The 20,779-nt window shown below is 58.1% G+C and overlaps 1 protein-coding gene across 1 annotated transcript in view; it reads left to right on the plus strand.

The window, feature by feature from the left end:
* The first annotated feature begins 2,873 nt into the window (after positions 1–2,873).
* FAM53B (family with sequence similarity 53 member B) overlaps positions 2,874–20,779 on the plus strand; it is a 75,877-nt gene continuing 57,971 nt past the window's right edge. Inside the window, exon 1 of the mRNA XM_081158662.1 lies at positions 2,874–3,069. The gene's annotated coding sequence lies outside the window, so the exon portion shown is untranslated. The remainder of the gene's footprint in view (positions 3,070–20,779) is intronic.

The raw sequence follows: 20,779 nt of genomic DNA on the forward strand, positions 1-20,779 counted from the left end.
ATGACTGGCTTTTAATAAAACAGTGACAAAGAGGCCGGTGGCTTTAGGAGGCTGAATAAAGGACTTAACACACATACGTCTGCACACTGCTGCTGGGCTGGCTCATCGCACAGGATAACAGGTTTGATGTGTGTTTCACTAACTTTGTTAGTCTAACAAGAACGTTATTTTCAGAGACAAACTTGTGCATCATTTTTTAGTGCTGAGCTCTTTTCAAACCGTAGGTGCAGATAAATTTGGTGGGGAAAACTGAACATTTGACTGGTCCTCACTCAAACTTCAAAGCTTAGTTTGAATATCACATTTGTCCTGTTCCAAAAGCACAAAAATAAAACACCCACCACCTAGGACACTCCTTCCTGCTTGTATCAAAACCCAACCTTTACCCTCGTCTGCACAAAAGTGCTTAGGTGGATACTTTTATTAGCTTGTTGATACAAGTTATTGTTGATCACACCCTTTCTTAATAAAATACACCCTTTTTGTCTCCTGTTGCTTAAGGGCTTTAAACTCGGAGTGGGGGAGCGCTCTATATAGAGGGACACGCTGAAGCCTCCCAGGCAGTGTGAGGGACATGGGACGCCGGCCACACTCAGGCCTTCCTTCATTTGCGGGTTCTGCTTTGAGGGGGCCAGGAGAGCCAGTTCTGCTGGGTTTCATGTATTGGGCTTGGAGTGAGACTATGTAATCCCCACAGTTTATATTTCCCAGGATGTGCCGTGGCTTAACCAGATTAGTGTTGGTTGATCATAATGGAAAAGGGACAAGTGATCATTTTTGGATTACTTACGGATTTATTCCTAAATTAGCCTATGGATCTGTGTTTAGGTGTCTGGCTGTACCGTAAACCTGGTTTTGACCTTTGAGGATTGAACAAGGTAGGCAGCTTCCCCCTCCTCCCGATTGCCGCTTACATTGTCTTAAATCCAGAGTTCAACTGAGTTTGTATTTACTCTTCTGAACTGCGCAAAACTCTACCCTACAGTCTCTGGATAGGATTTTTTATAATAAAGAACTATGTTGGGTAGCCCTAAAAAGTGGGAGGTTTTTTTAATCTATAGGACTTACTACATACAGTGTGGAAGGCTAAGTGACACTGGCCTTAATGTATGTATTTTTAGCCTTTGGAGATTCACATTAAGTAAATGAGAGCTAGCTGTTCATTGGTTAATAGCGCAGCTCCTGAAGCATGCGTTTTAGTTCTGTACATTCTCAATAAAATAAAGTCTCAGAACCAGAAAAACAGGCTGCTTTAGGTTGCAAAGGAGGCTTCGCAGCAAAGGAGCCTGCCCCAACCACAGCCCTTAGCATCCTGTGAGACGAAAATCACCCTGAAAGCAATGAGAATAATGGTCGTGATAATTGTTTCCAGGCTTGGGACCCCTGCATTTTGTTTTTCAAGTTGACCCGATGAACTGGTAATTGCAGGAATAAACTGAATGTTTGCCAGCAGGAGTCACTCTAGGCCTCCTAATAAAAAGTAAATTAAAATCTATCCCTAAAGCTCTCAAAGGCTGAGGTGACAGTGACCAGATGGCACTAGGGAAGTGTGGCACATTCCCAAATTATCCCTGTGCCTCTCTCCGTTCCACCTAGGACGACTGGTTTCTCGCTTCTTTCTAAATTGACCCTTGATAGTTCTTTTAAAAGTGCTTTTTGTGGGTAAGCATGCCAGTATCTTAGTGTTCAGCACGTTAGCTCATTTTGGCTTTCCCAGGATTACATCCCACACCATCTACAAATCCTTCCGATTTGCTGTCCACCCTAATCTTGGAGCAGAAATCACTGGTGTGAGCTGTAGGTCTTGTGAAAGGGGACGTTGGCTCATGGTTTTCTGGAAGAGAATGGGTCCAGTGTGGTGAGAAGCTGAAATATTTCAGCAATAGCCATGAAATATAATAGTTTCCCAAGTGCACGCAAGCTCAGAAAGTTAATTGTTCATTTATGTTTGATGCTGGGGTTGAAACGTTGGATTAAAACCAATTAAACGTCCCTAGAAGCAGCAGAGAGAGTTTCCTGGTCTATGAGTGGAACCATTCAAGCGGCCTAGGCGCGGCCCTGTGAGGCAATGAGGTGTTTTGTTTTTTTGGCAAAAGGAGAGCACAAAACAGGCACAGGGGCTGCTTTCAAAAACCTCCTTAGAAATCTCTCGCAGGATACAAGGTCGATGAAATAACATACCTCGGGCTCCACTTCGCAGGACGACGGCGCCCCAGGTGCGCCCCCAGGTGAGCCCCCAGGTGCGCCCCCAGGTGAGCCCCCAGGTGCGCCCCCAGGTACGCCCCAGGTGAGCCCCAAGAGCGCCGCCCCGTGAAGCGCGCGGCGTGTTCCGCGGGGTCCCTTCCCCGAGCCTCGGTCTGCGGCCCCCGCTCAGCAGCCGCGAGCCCCCCTGGGCGCGGCTGGAGGCGCCCGGCGCACCCCGCCCTCCGTCCTCCCGGGCCGGGACCGGCGCTTCACCTCCCGAGGCGCCGCCGGCAGCGCTGCCACGGTCGTTCCTTTAACCCGACACCCGGAAGCCGGCGCCTCGCGTCCACGCGGCCCGCGCCGGTCCCGGCTCGTGCGGGGGGCGGGGCGGGCGGGGGCGGCGCCCGCGGGGCTCCTGGCCCCCCGCCCGGGCGCCCGCGGCGGCCGCACTCACGGCCCGGGCGCGGGGCCGCCTCCCGCGTGGGGCCCGGCGGGCGCGAGCCCGGCGCGCAGGCCGCCCTGCACCCCGCCGGCGGCGCGCCGCGACCCCCCCACTCCCCGCCCACCGGCGGCTGCGCGCACCGCGCCCGCGCCCGCCCGCCGCCCGGCTCCCGCACGCCGCGCCGCGCGCCCGCCCCAGCCCGCCCCGCCGCCCCCGGCCCCACGCAGCGCGCTCGGCGGCCCCGCGCGGCGGCGGCGGGCGGCGGCCGAGGGGACGCGCGGCGAGCGGTCCAGGAAGTGACAAGTCCATTTCCTCCCGGGAGCCGCTCGTACAAAGCGCTCGGCGCCGGGAGCGTGCGCGCGGCGGACGTGCCCGCAGCCCGAGCGACGGGCGAGCCGGCGGCGACCGCGCGGGGCCCGCGCCCGGAGCGCCCGCCGCGCACAGTAAGCGACCCGGGGCCGGGGCTGGGCTGGGCCGGGGGAGGGTCCCGCGGGGCGCGCGGTGGCCGGCCGGGGGAGCAGCTCGCGGGGGTGCTGGGCTCGCCTATTTTTTTAATGTGGCCGGTTTCCTTTTTTCCGCCTTGTTCCGCGTCGGCTCCGTGGCTGCTGCGGCTGCCGCGTCTCCCCCGGTGCGGGCGCGGGACTTGTCAGAGCGCAGCCCGGGGGGCGAGCCGGCCGGGCCCCGCGGAGAAGTCCGCGCTTCCCGGGGCGGGCGCGGGGCCGGCTGCGCCCGGGGGTGTCCCCCTCTGCGCGTCTCAGCCGGAGCTCCGGGACCCGGCGGCCCCGCTCGCCCCGAACTTCCCGCATCGTTTTCAGACAACTCTTTTGTTCGCGGAAGTTTTCGTCCGCCGCCCCCGGGATGCGGGCGCGGGCGGCGGGCTCCCGGGCTGCTGGACCGGCCGGGGCGGTCACGTCGCGGGTTTGGGGGTGTTGAGGCCGGGGCGGGCTTGCAGAGCGGGGGGCGCCGGCGTGGCTTTCGCACATGGCCAGGAGGGCCGTCTGGCTCGGGCGCACTGGTCGAGTCACATTTTTGCCAGTCCTTGCTTTGCAGACCCGTGGGAGTCCGCGTCCCCCTCGGGGCTTCACTTGGTGGTTCGGGGACGGCGGAGGTGAGGACACCCTCCGGGGAGGGCTCCTTGTTTGCGTTGCCCCAAGTGGCTCCTCGGACACCCCTAGCTCCCCGCCCCCGCCCGCATATTTGGGGAACAATGCTCGCTCGTGGCGCGGGACAGGGCATCGGAGAGCGAGCCCCGGCGAGTCGCGCTGGGCGCCTCGCTCCAGCCCGCCGCCCCCGGACGCCCCCTGAAGCCGGGCTCCCTCCGCCCGAGCGCCGGGTTCATTAACACGGACTGTACTTCGACCGGCGGTGAACAAAGAACAGCTCTTTGCAGCATTTCATGAATGGGATTCTGCCTCCTATAGGCCACACTCCGAGTCTCCATACGTTCCAGCCTCCGGACTCGGTGTTGGGCAAGTGGCCCCGGCTGCATTCCTGGCCGGGACCCTGGGCAGGGCATTGGTGCCGCAGCCACCGCCACCGCCACCGCGCTCGCCGAGCTGGAGCTGGAGCTGGTGCAGATAGAGCCAGGCTGACTGTCGTTCAACAGGAACCAGTGTTTGTTGGATTGTTGGATGGTGGAGACCAGGGGCTGTTTCCTATTGACTGCTGCAGGAGTTGGAATGGCATTGTTTATTGGCCTGGGAAGCCAGGCGAACGTCTTGTGCTGCTTACAACATATTAGCAGACTTCCAAATGACATGCTAGCATATGTGTTCCCAGCAGTCCCACCGGCTGGGAGGCAGGGAGGCTGGGAGGGGGATCCCTCCCGGCTCCAGATTCTGGACTCCCTGGCAAAAGATGCCACCCGGTTTGAGGACTTGGGAAGGAATGGAGTTAGCAGACTGGGTGAGATTCTCTGTTCCTGACTTGGCCGGGCTTTGGTTTCATTTTAATTGATCCACTTAACAGTAACTTCTCTCAGTTAGTTACAGTTTTGATACTGAGTTGCAGATCTGTAGGTGTCCCCTCCCCCGCCCCTTAGCTGTGGGCAACTGAATAGACACAAAACAGTTGCTTGTCCCACTTGATAAGCCCATGTTAGTGGGAGAGGTTTGGGTCTTAAGCTCAGGATTCGAAGCCCTTGACCCTGTGTCTGCACTTGGCTGGAGTCTGGATGCTGCCATTCCTGCTGCAGACACAGGGCACTGCTCCGGTCTGGAAAACGGGGAGGCTTGGGGCAGTTCTGTGTTTTTCTCCCATATGCCCCATGCGTTCAGATAATGTTGCCAAGGACTTGGATACTTCCAAGGCGAGTTCTGAATAAAAGCTAGCGGTGCTCTAAGGCTGGCAGGACAAGTAGGGCATCCCCCTGTTTTGATACATAATGTTTTTGGTTATTTCTCCCTCCTGTTTTCAACTTAGGATGTGTTGTATGCATGTAGCATTGTGGAATTCCGTGAAGTTCTTTTGGGAAAAGCTTTAAGATACTTATTGATACCATGGTGGCTACACTAATTGACATTTTTTGGGAAGCCCTGTTGTTGTTAGACTATTCCTGTCCATACCTTTTGGTCCTTCTCTATCCCCTGGCCTCTCCATCTCTCCAGCTCTGTAGAAGCTTAGTGGGCCGGCCCGGTGTCTTTTAAGTGGGTTCAGGGAGCAGGCGCCTGACAGAAGCACAGCAGAGGCCAGATCTCCTCCCCTGCAGGAGGCTGGAGAGGAGGGAGCCTTGTGTAAAATCTGGGAGCTGGCAGCAGAGGACGCCTGGGAGCAGTTTGGCGCATCTTTGCCTTGCTCTTTAAGAAAGCACACCCCTCTCACCCACTGCTTGATGCAAGGGCCCTGAAGACTGAAGGCCAGACGGCTGTCAGGTGGCCCACTTGATGTTTTATCCAGGCAGTGTGACTTTTCTGAATCTCATGCTGTATGGAGAACTTTCTGGTCTTGCCCTTAGAAAAAGAAAAAGACTGAAATAAGCAAATAGTCAGATCAGCACAACCCCCATCATTACCACCACCACACACACCTCTCTGATGTGTAATAAAAGAAACCTGCAGGCATCGTTTGTTATGTAATATGCTGATAGTACAAGTTTCAGTCTTAGATGGAAACCAGATGTGGAGGGGCTCTCTCTAATTGATCCAGCCAGGGGGACACTTTAATAGGTCAGTCCTTGCAAACCCCAAAGGTGATTTTTTTTTTTTTTTTTTAACTTGAGGGGAAAATCGCAAACTCGAGGCTTTTTCGAGGTTTTTGCCTCTTGGCTCCTCGCTTCGCTGCAGCTGTCCTTTTTGTCAGCGTCTACTCTCCTGAAAGAACCGGTTTGTTGCCAACACGAAGCACATGGCCGAGTCTGGCGGGCGCAGCGCAGTTTCACCCGGCTGGGCTCCACTCCTCGCCCCCGGCCAGCTGCTGCCCTGCCCTCCACCCTCCGAAACAGAGCCCGGCCGGCCGAGGGACCCGGGTCCCGCGAGGAACCCGACTGTTCGTCCTCGGCTCCTTCCTGATCGTCCCAGGAGAGCTGCTGTTCAAACTTGCCCGGTGAACACACTTTCCAAAAAATCATTGACTCTCCCCGTCTGGTTAATTTCTGTGTTTGCTTCCTGCCCGGCTTTACGAGGGTTCTTTCTACACGGCTGAATCACCTTTATTATGGCCCAAGGTCGGGGACTGCACTGTAATAAGTGACCCCATTAGCTGCAGCCCCGGTGCGTGCCGGGCGTGAACTTTGGAAACAGACCCAGAGGCTGAGGTTTGCTGATGTGCCTGAGACGTGCTTAGGAAAGTTTTGTTTTAGTGCAGTTTACACTAAGGTGATTAATGACCGCGCCACTGAAAAGTCTATATTCAAAAGCAATTTACCGTCCCCCAGGGTTCTTCTTATGGCGAAGTAATTTTCTTTGCCAAACAACTTTGTGTTAAGGTAACTTCTCCTTTGATGTTTAATCCAAACCTCCTGTGCACAGAGTTTGGCTCAAGGTTGGGGGCTTGGAAAATAGCGGGTTGCGGTTTCGGTGGTGCCGGTCCTGACCTTCCCCAGCTCGGGGCAGAGGGCACCGGCGTCCCGCCCGTAGGAGGCCGTAGGCCAGCGGAGAGTTAGGGCCGCGGGTCAGGACGGGAGGAAGCCGTCCAGGGGAAAGCTGGCTTCAGGGTGTCTAGGAGGAGGGGATGCGAGGAGGCTGGAGCCAGAGGACAAGATTTTTACTCCCCCTGCAGCGACTGGAGATACTTGAGTGTTCTCAAAAAACAGAGACGTCTTTGCTGCAGCCGCCCCTCCGCCTCTTTTTTCCCTTCCCTTCTTTTTTGTGTTAAATGTGGGTTGATTGAGAGGGGAAATGCTGATGGGTGGGTCTGAAAGCAGCCTTAGGAACCCGAGAAAATAAAAACACATTTGAAGGACTCGGGAAGATTTTGCATTTCAAAGGGTCTACCTTGTAGAATTTCACATCACGTCAGGGGTTAGGGAGAAGTGTGACAGGCACCCCCGCTCCTTTCACGGCTCCGCTCCCCTCCTGCTGTGGGGGCTGCCGGGAACCTGCCTTCTGCAGGGGGGATGGGGCCGCTCGGCCGGGGCTGGAATGCGCGGAAACGGCGCCCCTCGGGCACGGCTGTCCCTGGAGGGACCTTTTCCACAGGCCGCTCTAAGGAGGTGAAAGGGGATCATTTTGGTAAACAGCCCATTTGACCCCGGAGTGCGGGGCGGGCCAGCTCCTGACTGCTCCGGCCCTTTTTCCCTTCTCCCAGGAAACAAAGAAACGGATTCTCCTGCCCTGGGGTGACGTGCTCCCCAAGTTCCCAAGACTCAGGACCAGGAAAAGTTGGGTGCAGCAGGACTCAGCCCAAATGGGTGCAGATTGTTCTAAGAGTAACAGCAGGGCCCACGGGTCTTTGAAGGCCCACCCTTGGGCTAGGGGCTTGGCATACACGCTCTAATTAATTCTCAAAGCAATCCTTCGGTTACAGCCGGAGAAACTGAGGCTCAGAGAGGCCGAGTAACTGGCCCCAGGCCACACAGCTGGGAGGCCGGTAGCTCTGTCTGGGTCCCTCTTGCTTTGCGTACACCCTGCTATCAGTCTCGTGTTCATAAGACAGAGGGGTGGGTTCTGTTTTATCTCAAAGCATAAATTTTGTTTAGTCTTGTTAACACCACAGGGAAACTTGGAGATGTTAAGTGCCTCTTTCCCTCTCTCCTCTCTTTCTGTAGCTTTTTTTTAAGGAGTGATTGGATACTGTGTCTACCACAGGACCGAGGGCAGTGGCTCCACTGGGAAGACCAAAATGTTTCACTTCATCCCTACAAAAGACAGATTCACGAGAAAGCCTAATCGTTCCCAGTGACCTTCTAGGGGAAAAGAGAAGTCAGTCTGGCAGCCGGCTAAACCATCACCATTTATTCAGATTCCATTCTCCAGAGAGAGGTTGCGAGAGGGTCTCCAGTATTTTGGTTTTTGCACTTATGATTCAGTGTCTCAAAGTAAATCATTTTGTGGTGCCTGCCACCCCAGGTCTGCACAAAATCGTGTTTTGTTTACATGCCTAAAGTAATCGAGTAACTGGACGTCCTGCAGCAGGTGGGAACTTGGTCTGTCCCCACCGGGGCCGGTCGGGTGCCCTGCATCCTGTCTCAGACAGATGGCTCTTCACAGGTTCATCCTGGCTTTGGGGGTGGGGGACGGGACTGTTGAGGATACCCAGCTCCTGCAAGGCCTGCTGGGCTGGCTCTGCTGCCCTTTCTGTCCCTAATGGGTGTGTGGACAGGGCTGGGCCCCCTGTGCCCTGAGGTTTTATTTTATTTTTTATTATATATCTTTATTGATTTCAGAGAGAGGAAGAGGGAGGGAGAGATGGAAACATCAGTGATGAGAAAGTCATTGATCGGCTGCCTCCTGCACGCCCCGGACTGGGGATGGAGCCTGCAGCCCAGGCATGTGCCCTGACCGGGAATCGAACCCTGATCACCTGGATCCTAGGTTAATGCTCAACCGCTGAGGCACGCCCGGCCAGGCAGCACTGAGGTTTTACAATCTAGCACAGTGGTTCCTAAAGTTGGGATCACCTGGGGAGGTTTAAAAAAACACCGCGTGCCTGGCGGCCTCCAGCACTAGTTACATCAGAACCTTAGAAAGAAGGGGCAGGACTCAGCACTGGTGTATATATGTGTGTGTGTATCTATATATATATATATAATTTTTTAAGCCTCAGATGAGTATACTTTTGACGTTGATTTTTTTAGAGTGGAAGGGATGGAAGGGGGGCGGGGAGAGAAGCATCGATGTGAGAGAGACACATTGATTGGTTGCCTCCCGCACGCACCCCGACCTGGCCCAGAAATCGAACCTGCATCCCAGGTATGTGCCCTTGACCAGGAATTGAACCCGAGACCCTTCAGTGGGCGGGCCGATGCTCTGACCACTGAGCCACACTGACCAGGCAGCTTTGGTATTTTTAAAGCTTCTGAGTTGATGGACGTGTGCATCTGAGACTTGGGAGTGAGGGCTGGAATGTACCCCCCCACCGGGCTCCCCTTACGGGGGATCAGGGGCCTTCCTGTTCAGGAGCCGAATGAACCTACTGGAACTGCCGTGTCTCAGTGACGGAGGATCTGAAGGGCGCCCACCCCTGGGTGCAGTGCCTGTTGTAGGCATCGTCCGGGGGTTCCTGTTTCTGCTGGGCCAGGTCTGGGGTGCGCCTCCAGCCCCTGAGCCACCGTCTTTCCGGAGGGAAGATGGCAGGTTTTACTCAGCGTGTGTCTCAGCATAGTTCTCGTGTGTCCCCAGCGTCCTGCGGGTCTGTTCAGCTGGTTTGGCACATAGTGTCCCTCGGGTGCATGGGAGGGAAGGTGCAGCCTGGGTTCGGGGCGCCTGCTAGTGATTCTCAGGGAGGAGGTGGTTCTTTTCACCTCGCTTGGCAGTGACCATCCCGCCGTCAGCCACCTGGCTGTACCCGACTGCTCGGCGGCTGTCCTCCCACCCCGCAGGTGGGGTCGCGCCTCATCAGGTTCCGTTCAGGATGACCAGGGCTGTGGAGAACAGGGCTCTGGTCCCCTGATGCAACCTTCCAGAGGAGAAATCAGACCCCCAAGAGGTGCGGGGACCTTCCCATGGCCACCTCGCCAGTGCGCAGAGGGATGGGGCTCCTGGGCCCCCTGCTGAGCGCCGTGTTCTCTCCCGTGGGACTTTGAGGCCCGCGCTGGGTTCAGGGGCCTCGGCTGCGGGGCAGACTTGCAGGCACGAGGTCGCTGCAGCGGGCTCCTCAGCCTGGGGCCTGTGCTGTCTTGGTCGACTCTGACGGTCAGCCTGTTCCTGCCTCCTCCCCACACCGGCTCAGCGGGATCCCCGAGGCCACTGAGAGTGCAGCTCATTCCACCCCCAGTGGGAGACCTGAGTCTTGAGGGACCTGCCGACACCTGGAGCTCGATGAGAAGGGGTTTGGTGGTGTGGGCGAAGGTCTCCCGCCTGCTCCTCTGTGCGTTGGTGGTGGGTGGGTAAGGCTGGCTCCCCTCTCCTGGCCTGGATTTGGGCCTAACGAGGTGGGGAGAGGAGGGTCCTTATTTTCTTCCGGCCGTTACCCCTGCATTCGTTTAGCGGGCTCTGACCGGGCACCTCCAGAAGGTCCCTCATGGAGCTGGGCACTCACTTCATTAGTTCATTGAGTCCTCAGCACAGTCTGGCCATGGGGCTGGCTCTACCTATTGCTTCGAACATCCTGCTCGGAACCGCCCACCGGAGAGGGGTGGTGGGGCTTCAGCTCGTCCTGGCTGGTCCCAGGCCTGTGTTCTTTCCTCCACCCCAAGCTTCTTTTCCAGCACCTGCCCCAGTGCATGGAGGCCCAGCTCCTGCTGTGAGTAGGTCCAGGGCGGTCCCCAGCAGTGGCTGCCTGGACACCATGCTGCTGCTTCCCGGAGGGGCTTGGGTGGCCATGTGGCAGGGGCTGCCCGGTGGGCCTGCAGGCTCCTAGGGGGCAGGGCCTGGGGGGCCTCTCTGCACCCTGGTGGTCGGCAGTGCCCTGGGGAGAGGAGGTGGCCTCTGCGGGTTCCAGGGCTGCCGCCTGCCCTCCCTGCACCCCGGGGAGGCCACCCTCGTTCTCCGCTGCCCTTTGGGTGGAGGGCCTGACGGACAAGGCCCAGCTGGGAGAGGCTGGGGCCGCGCCTGGAATTCCCCTTGCTCTGGCATTCGTGTTGGCCAGGGGCCTGGGAGCGAGGGAGGTTCCATCTGCTGGCTGCGAGCTGCCTCTCTGCCTGTATGGAGGTGGGAAGACATTGTCCTCCGTAGCCAGCCGCGTCCGTGCTCTGGGTGAGGAGAGGGGCCAGGGGCTCGGGGGCTCTGGTGGTGAGACTGCAGCAGGGGTGAAAATGCAGGAGGGGCCCCCTGTGGCATGGGCCCAGGGCTGGGCTGGGGACCCCCCTCCCGTGAAGCCCCTCTCACAGTCCAAGGATCAGAACCCCTGGCTGGGAGCCGGTGGGCACAGTGCTGCTCACTTGCTGGACCTCATTTGCCCTGTGAACCCCTCAGGTTTTCATCTTGCTGGTCCTGCCTCCAGGGCTTTTAGGAGGACTGGTGAGAGCCTGTCTGAGCAGCCCGAGGCAGGGTGTGGTGGCATGCAGAGGGATGCGCGGGAGAAGATGGGCAGAAGTTGTGCCATGGGGTCCAGGGCAGGCTCCGTGCCCACGAGGGGGGCCGCAGAGGGGCTGTGGGCAGAGTGTGGGTGCAGCCCTGTCTTGGTTGTTCAGGGCAAGTGCAGCTTAAGCTCTGGAGTCGGTGCCTCAGTTCAAATCTGAGGTCTGCCCTTTGCTGACCTTTGCTGTGGGGCAGGTGGCTGCCTTCTAGCCTGGGCTCCCTCGCCTGGGCTCTGGCCATGGGGCACCGAGGGAGGCCCTGGGAGGGTACACTTGGAGTCCAGCGAATGTTAGTGATCGTCTTGGGCAGCCTGCAGCCGGCCACGGTGTTAGAAGGACAGAGGGAGGGCTGGGATGACAGAGGTAAGGACAAGGGTGACTGTGCCCATGGCCCCAGTGGGTGGCAGGACGAGGGACAGAGCCAGAGGGGACTTGTTTGAGCTGGGCTTGGCTGGGCGGGTCCGGCTGAGGCAGGGAGAGCCTTCTGTTACTCAGTGTTCTCAGGTGACATGATTTTTTGGGAGGAAGTCTTGAAAGCCTGTGTTACAGTGTAGCTCGCGACGTCTCTTCATAAGAGTCAAGACTGGTGAAATCTCTTAAGCTTTCTCTTTAGGAAATAAAACCGCTGTTTACCAAAAGTGATTTAATTTGGGCCTAAACATAGAAAATACAATTTATGTGAGTGTCAGGAAGCAGCTCCAGAATCCTGGCTCTGCTCTCACCAGCTTCTGTGAGTGCAGCTCTGGAGACCTCGGTGGCCGCACACCTGTCTGGGCTCAGAGAAGGTCCCTTTCCTACCTTTTTGGGCTCTTTTTGGATTCTTGGCCGTTGATGCCTTTATTTTGTTCTGCTCCTTTCAAGTCGGCAGGCTGCCTTTCACACCTGCGGTCAGCTTCCTCTTCGCGCAGGTTACGTGGTCACAGCTGGGGCACCTGCCCCCAGCCCGGCCGGCCCTCATTCCTGGGTGTGATCCCAGCTGCCTCCGGACCCTCCCGCACCTGCGCATGACCAGCAGCCTCTCCAGGAGCAGAAGCTCACATCTGATGAGCTTAGAAGCTCATCTAAGCTTTTGGAAGGAGCCCTTCCCTGGATGACAGAGGGAAGGGCCTGTCCCTTCCCAGTGGTCGCTGGGCGTCTCTTGGCCAAGGCCACCGGGGTGTGAAGACTCCGTATTTGCCGGGTTCTGGGTGGGGCCCTGTCCAGGCTGCAGCAGTGCCCTCCCCTCAGAGGCCGGCACAGGTGGCTGGGGCTGATCTTAGCCCCCTGCAGAGGACCTGCCAGAGTGGCTGGGCTTGGGTGGCCTGATAGAAACTCTTTTCTTGGACATCATGAGGCTTTGTGACCAAGGGGCTGTCTGAGGAAGGTGACCAGGCGCCTGGGCTTCCTCTCTTCTCTGGACGTGACAGGACTCATGTTCTGTGTCCTCTGCCTGGTTAGATGTGTCACTGTTGCTGTGCTGGCCACAGGACACTGCTGTGCCGGTGGTCCCAGGTGCAGTCAGTTCAATCAGGATCTAGTGAACACCCGTGTGTGCGAGGCCGAGAAGAACTCAGCTGGGTAAGCTGAGTCTGTGTGTGTGAGGAGCTCACAGGCTGTGTCAGGGGCAGTCAGAGAGCAGTGTTTATTCAGTTCCTACCATGTGCCAGGCACAGTGTCATAAATGTACTGGAGCTGTGTGTGCTCGAGTACTGGTGAGGTGAGACCACAGTCCTGTGGGAACCACAGGAAGGTCATTTCTGAGTCTCAAATGAGCAGGAGTTTAGGTGGCCTAGGACTGGGGAGCAGGTGTGCGAGACCAGGGAGCGGTGTGTGCATCGTGAGACTGCCCCTGGGGTGGGAGGGGGGGTGGGGGGTACTTGAGGGTCAGCAGGTGGTTGAAAGTAACGCAGACCTGGGCGTCTGGTGAGAAGAGGCTGATGGGCCGGGAGCTACGCTGGTCAAGGTTAGGGTGGCCGCGGTGCAAGGTGAAGGAACTGGACGTGGCCCGGCAGGGCTGGGAGCTGGGGGCCACGTGCTGATGCTCGCATTTGTGAAAGCTCCGCGTTTGGAGAGTGTTGGTGCAGAGCAGGGTGGAGTAGACAACTGGGAGGCTACCGAGTCACTCGGAGAGCAGCGGTGACCAGAGCAGGGCGAGAGCTGGAGCGGGCGGCAGTTGGTCACCAGCTGGATGCTGGCGAGGAAGCTTGAGAAGGGGACACGCTTCTCTGGCGTCCACCTTCTGGGGACACTGCCCAGGGGCCTAGTCATTCTGACCTTGAAGTGACCTCCTTGGAGGGAGGGCTGTTTCCCGACACACGGAATTTTCAAGTGCCATCTACTCGGCCAGAGGGCTGTGGTCTGTTTATTTTCGGTCAGAGCTCTTGTTTTAAGCGGGCACTTGGGATTCCCAGGACCTTCCAGGCTTCTTGCCTGCGCCTGCCCGGGAACCAAAGAACCAAGTGAACAAACCTTCGGCGTTGCAGGAGTTGGAAAAGTACCATTCAGTGTACAAGGGCATTTTCCCCCCTTAAAAGAAAAGCTGGTAACCACATTGGCGTGACTGAAGGGAGCTCCGGTGCCCTTTGGGCTCTGTCGTGGCCTGTTCCCGCCGCGCTCTCAGGGGGCGGGGGAGTTGCTGACACAAACACGCGAGAATGTTCTGCCTGGGTCACCTGACTCCCGGCGCCCGGCACTCCTGCGGCCTCCACACCCTCAGATGCCAGCCCAGGCTCTGGGCCCCATTGGCTGTGCGGCATGTGACTGGGCCCAGCAGGGGACAGTAAGGAAAACAATGTGCCCCAGGGAGGGTGGTTCCTTGGGTGTCGTTAGTGAGCCCTGTAGGGTTTTGCTGATCAGCATTTAGTCCTGAGGAGAGAAGTGACTTGCTGCAAATGGCCTTAATTTTGGCAACAAACTTCCTTTTCATCTAATTCCCAGGCAGGTCAGCAAATGCCCTCCGGTAGTAGAAAGAAAAGTAGACGGGTGATGGGGCCTGGCTGGGGCGGGACAGGCCAGAAGGTGAGTTGGAAACAGGTTCGGGAGCCACAGGCTGGCTCTGAGACTGCGGGGCTGGCCCCGGGCTGCTGGGGTGTTCTGGCCACAGGTGAATGGGTTCCAACTTGCCTTAAAAAAAAATCAATTAAAAAACACAATCAAACGTGTGAGGTTCAGACACGTCCCGTGAGTGTTACTGAAGAAACCCCAGGACGTCACTGCCCTGGGAGGCGGGACAGAGCCCTCCACTCGGCCGTGGGAGCACGTGGCCAGCGGGAAATCTGCTCTGGCTTCTGGCCCGGAGCTTCCCACACAGCTTTGAACCTGTGAAGACGCATGGCCCCTGCCCTTGTGGGAGAACTACCCCGCAGGCCGCTCCTGCCCAGTTTCCAGGTGGGCCCTTGGGGGTCTGGGGGAGACTGTCCCTTGTGGAAGGCAGTGAGTGGTGTGGCCGGCTTCCGGTGCCCTTGGACAGAGGGCCTAATTTGCAGCCCCTTGCTGTGGCTGAAGGGGAGCACCGGCCCAGGAGCTTGCTCCCCAGGGGGCTGGCTGCCCAGCTCTGATTTGGCCTCGGCTCACGTCACTGCCTCTCGTTGCTGCAGCTGATGGTGGTGTAGGGCCCGGGAGGAGAAGATGGTACCCTGACTGCCCCTTCCTCCGCCTGGCCTTGTCTGCAGGGCAAGCGGTGGCTTCGTGGGCAGCGCAGGGGCCCGGGATCTGCCCAGCCCTCTCCAGGAGAGTTCCCTCTGGCCTCCCCCACACTGTGGGCTTGGGGGAGGAAAATGCTTCCCTGCCAAATACTTTAAACAAATGCGAGCGTAGGCAACAGACCGAACAGATGATGCCGGGTCCCTAACGCCCACAGATGGCTGGCTCGGCCGGTCACTGCGAGCGGAGCAGCTGCTTCCTCAATCACGACTCCTGCCGGAGCACAAGATTCTCCTTCGATGACTTCTACGCAAGATGCAGGAACGCGAGGGGGTTTCCTGTCTTTTATTTCAGTTTAGTCCGGGACAAACGGAGACTTCTTGTACCACAACAACACATTCAAAGGGAAAGCGAGACCAAGAGAGTTTTCTTAAATGTCAACGCTCAGCGCCGCCCACTTCTCTGCGAACAGGCTGTGGTGATAACTGGGGAGCCCACCCCGAGGAGTGAGGTCCGTGATGGGGTCTCACTGGGTGCTGGGCAGAGATGGGCTTTGGAGCAGATGGCCTCTCGCTGCATTTCATAAATGTTTTCATCCTGAGGGCACAGGGAGTGGGCACTGTCTCAGCGGGGCGATCTGTGCAGACTGCGCCCAGGTGCACCCAACACGGGCGGGCCCAGCTTTCCCAAAAGCAGGAGTGGGCCGGACCTGATAGCACACTGGTGGACTGTGGCCGGGTCCAGTGAATGGAGGTCAAACCCATGTTCTCCGTGTTTGCCTTCCTGCCTCAACATGTCACCTTCCAAAGAGATTCGCCTGGGCTTCTGGAGCCACAGCTTGTATCAAGGAGAGAGACCTTGTTACAGCTGGGGAAACTGAGGCACAGAGCCAGGAGGTGATGTGCCCGCGTAAACGCGGGGTGAACCGGGGTTGGAAGGGTCTGCGCTGTCGGTGGTTGGACTTCATCTCACTGTTCGCAGTTGTCCAGAGTGACTCCGAAACCCCTGCTGGCCTTGTGTCCTGAGCTTACGACGGAGCAGCCGCCGGCTCTGCGCAGCCTGTGGGGGTGTTTGTAAGGGAGCAGCCCTCCCCCACCCCGGCCCCCTGGGCCTCTTGGTGTTGAATGAAGCGTTCTGTGGCTCTGACCCCTTCGTCACTGCCCGGTCCCCTGCGTCCCCCAGCCCTTGTGCCTTTGTGTTTTCATGACCACGCAACCCGTGGGGAGCACACGCTCGGCACATGCCCGGGTCACATGTCCATGACTCGGGAGTCGGGACGGTCGTGACATTCTCGTGGGGGGCTGTGCGTGGCCCCTCCCCCTTCCCGAGAGAGAGCACAATTCTCACATTGTCCGCTGGCGCCTGGGTTGGCGGCGTGGTCGGAGCAGGGCCGTTGGTGTCCTGGGAGATAGAAAGGACTGTTTTGCAGTTTGGTACCTTTATGCTGCCATTTTACGAAAGGGGGAGGTTCGGGGCCCCCTGTCAGCGTCCCCGGGGTCCCCTGACTTTGTTCAGTTAAGTAAACCCACCAGCCTGTGCCCCTCGTGGCTCAGCTGGTTTGCGTGGTAGTCTCGCCGCAAAAAGAGAGCAGGACGGGCCTGGCCGGGGAACCCCTGAGAGCGGGAGGCTCGCAGTGAGGTGGAGGCTGGGCGGGGGCGGGGGAGCTTGAGGCTGCCCTTTGTGGCAGGGTCCCCACCTTCTGGGACCTTGGGAGGGGCGCTGGCCTCAGCCGGGCCCTTAGCTCCCAGCCCCAGTTCGCTGGGTGTCAGACACATCACTTCTTGGCTTCGTCCTGGGATGCCCTCACCCCGTCTCTGGCTGTTGCTCTCCTGCCTCTCTGCTCTGGCCTGAGCCATGCCCCCTCCTCCAGGACGTCTCTCCAGATCTTTACCTGCTGACATGGGATTACAGCTCACTCCTCTGTCCAGTAGCATTCATCACGTTCTAGCACTTGCTGTGCCGGGCATTGTGGCTGTCCTTGGTGGTCAGGGTGAACCTAGCTGGGTACACTGACCACCTTCCTCCCTCGTGCCTGGCACAGCCAGCCCAGGGAGTGTGGGACTTGGGATTCCAACACCAAGAGAAAAGAGAATCATAGCCCAGGTGTGCATAGGCTTTGCCTGTTCACCTAAGGTCCCCTAGAAAGCACCCTTGTCTAAGAGCACAGTGCCACACACACACATCCGACCTCTCTGGGACCCCCTGCCCTTGACCGGCCTTGCTCTTGCATAGGCTCTCGGGACCTCGGGCCTCCTCTTGCCCGGGGGATGCTGGCCCTGCCTGTGGGGGGCCGGGCTCTTTCCTGAAGGCAGAACCTGGAGAACCGAGCCCTGGGGAAGGACCTGGGCTGAGGTTTTCCTGGGATCCCGGGAGGGAAGGGCCACCCTCTGAGGCTCCGATGAGTATTCACAGGTTTCTGGGAGGTGTGAGCGCTGTCAGGTATGGGACTTGTGTGATCACAGATCCTCTGCAACCCGGACGGCTCCGAGCCTGGCCCCTCTGTGGACCAGGAGGTGCCATGCTTCAAATTAGTGATAACAACACAATTTTGATAGCTGTGGGAAACCCAGAAGCCAGAGGCATCAGTAGCTTTGGTGCTAGGGAAGCCCAGACCTGACCTAACGTGGTGAATGCGTTTCTTGGTCCAGCAGACATTTTCTGAGCAGCTCTTTGTGCCAGCTTTGGGGGACTAGGGGTAGGGCCGGGTCGGTGCCTCCGGGAGCTCACAGAGTGGATGGACACAGCGGCTGGGCAAGGCCAGACCAGGGGCCGAGAAGCTGCCTACTGGGGCCTCTGGATGTGGATGCCACCTCCGGGCACTTCCTGGGGTTGGCACTTCACGAACATCACGGCTCTCGCAAACATTTTGTTGTTTTATTAATAATTGAAGTGGGCAGGAGTCCGCCCAGGCCGAGAACCCGTGAAGTGTGGGGGAGACCCCAGCGAGGCTCTGCACTCGGCCCGGGAAGGTAGTGATGCTGGTGTCTGAGCCTTTGCAGCCCCGTTATGTTACTGTGTGCTGTTTGTTTCCAGAAGGCACTCTGCCTTGCACTGCATCGTATTTTGCTTTATATTTCACTCGTGGGTCAGTCTAATGATTGTCACTTCCTCGAGAGGAGGGCCTGTGGCTCACAGAGGCGTCTGTCCTCACCCCACCGTCATTCCCGCAGGCGCGGGGCAGGCACGGGGCGGGGACTCAGAGCGGATGAACGCAGCTCCACCCCATCGGGCCGGTCGGGGACCATGCCCCCCACGAGCTGACTGCCCCGAGCACCTGCACATGCCGGCCTCTGACCTTACGTCCATCCTGACCCCGTCCCTCGCCCTGTCTGGCTTATTTATTTATTTAAAGTATATCTTTATTGATTTCAGAGAAAGGAAAGGAGAGGGAGAGAGAGAGATAGAAACATCAATGATGAGAGAGTCATGGATCAAGCCCACAACCCGGGCATGTGCCCTGACCGGGAATCAAACCCTGATCGCCTGGATCCTAGGTCGACGCTCAACCGCTGAGCCACGCCCGTCCGGGCGGCATCTTTATTTTTAAACTATGTCATTGTTATTCTAGTTCTGGGCATGACCGTCTGCGCCCACCTCCCGTCTTCTCCTGGTGGTGGAGGCCAGGTTCCCGGTGTTAGTGTTAAGCGTGGTGGAGGCCAGGTTCCCGGTGTTGTGGATAGCCTCCTGCACACCAGGCTCCCAGCCGGCTTGTTGCTGGGCTGGGGACATGCTCCGAGGCCTGGCTATGGAGGTTCTGGCTGTTGACATAGTGACGTGAGCTTCCTGGCAGCAAGGGGAGCCTGCACTCAAACCTGGTTCTGATGGCTCCACCAGGGGACAACGACAATAGTGACAGTAATGTGACAGCCACAGCAGCAGCTGGCAAGGTTCACAGTTAGTTCACCAGGCACTTTGGGGCCCTTCCGGGGACTGGGCCCTTCTGGAACATGATGTGCTCACCTTGAGAAGCTGGGTTAGCACTCTCAAGGCCTCCTGAGGTTCACGTAGAGCTGTCGAGATGCCCGCGGAAGGCTCTGGGAGCATGCAGCGGGGTGTTTCTTTAAGCCAGTGTCTGGTTGGCCCTGTCACTTCCTCTTTAACCCCCAAGGTCTTTGCTGGTAGCATAGGAGGCCCGGGTGTCATATCCAGAGTACTCAGAAGGAAGTGGAGACGGTTTGCAAGTGAGGTGCCCCTCCCTTCTGCCTCCACGTCTCGCCAGAACCTGCAAAGGGAGCTCAGGACCCCACGAAGCAGCTGTTCATGTTGGTTCCGTGGCCAGTTCTGAGTAACTCAGAGCCCGGTGCTGGGCCTTGCTGTGAATGAGGGCCCAGGGCAGCCCTTGCGGGAGCCTCTTTCTTGGTCTGAAGAGTCCGCAGTCTGGCCGTCTCCGTCTGTCCGCAGACAGATGGCTGCTCTTACACATGCGGCGGCTTCCCCTCCAAGGTACTACGGCCGATGGCCAGGGTGATCTGTGTAGAGTTTGGCCTGCCCTTTGGACCCTGGGGGGCACAGAGAGATGGCTTTGGGGATTTAGCTGAGAGGTGCCAGGAGTTCAGGTGTATCTGTCATTACGACAGACCTGCCAGGCAGTCGAGTCTGCCCAGAGAGTTTCATTTTGGCAGATGGTGGCGTCTCTAATGTGGGGCAGAGCTGCAGCGTGAACGGGGTGGAGGGGAGAGGGCGGCCGGCTCAGTGTCGCTCAGTTAGCCCGCCTGGTTAATTTCTACCCCAGGCCCCGTGAGAGAGGTTGGGAGATAGGACTTGGTCGGATCCGGAGGGTGAAGGCCTGGTGTGTGAGCTGAGGTCAGGATGTGACCTCTGAGTGGGTGGCACAACTTGGTGGCTCTTGTGTGCTCAGCAGTTCTTAAAGTGCTCCTCGGTCCCTTCCTGGGTTCCCTCCGGTTTTCTAGTGGGGCTGTTTTTCGCCGCCAGGCCCCCGAGATAGAGATTGCTGCCTTCCCAGCCGTGTTCCAGGTGCCAGCCACTGGAAGGTGACATTCCCTCCGAGATGGCCTGGGGGTTCTGAGAGAGCAGTGCTGCTATGGGACTGCCTGGAGCAGGAGTGCTCCTCCCTGGCCACGGAACCTCTGGGGCCGCCTGGGAGGAAAGCTGTGCGTGCAGGCTGGGCCAGGGTGGTAGCCTCGCAAGAGGGAGAGAACATGGCTGGCTGTGGGCCCCACGAGTCTGTAAATGTTTGGGAAGGAAAAGGGTCTTCTTCGTGCAGGAGGTGGGTGTGAGCACTGGCGAGTGACCGGCTTCCTGGTCCTTCAAGAAACTGCCTAATACAGATGGTTGTTAGTGTCACCAAAAGACACCAAGGTGCCCTGTGTGCTTAAAGATGAGCTTGGACAGTGCCTTTGTGCAAATACCTTTATTTCTACCCCATAGATGTGTATGAGGGGGCTGGCTCTGCATCCCCTCCTCCCTACCCCAGTGTCACCTGCCACCCACACGACTGCATGGGAGGTCACAGCTGAGGCTCCTGATGGCAGGGTGTGGGAATCTGGCCTTGGCTATTGTCCAGCATCCTGGGACCTCGAGCACGGCGGGTCACACAGTCCCCCAGGACAGCGTCAGTTCCTAGCTACCTCCTCATAGCTCACACAGCGCCTTCAGACCCACATTGAGTCTCGCTCAGGTTCTTGTTTGCATGTCACAGGTGAGGAAACTGAGGCTGAGAGGGGCAGGTGGCCTGGCTAAAGCCCGTAGACCATGTGTGGCTGCACTTACATGCTCACTATATGACGCAGAGCTCTTATATGCAGTTATATGACACAGCTTGTCTGGCCCAGCCTCCCATTTGACAGGTTGCAGAAACTGAGGCCCAGAGAGGGGAAGTCACCTGGCCAACGGGCAGAGCTGCTCCTGGCTGAGCCGGGGCCAGGACCCGTTTCCTGAGTCTCTGTCTGGCCGCACTG

This window comes from Miniopterus schreibersii (assembly GCF_964146895.1).
Source record: "Miniopterus schreibersii genome assembly, chromosome: 14".
NCBI classification, from domain to species: Eukaryota; Metazoa; Chordata; class Mammalia; order Chiroptera; family Miniopteridae; genus Miniopterus; species Miniopterus schreibersii.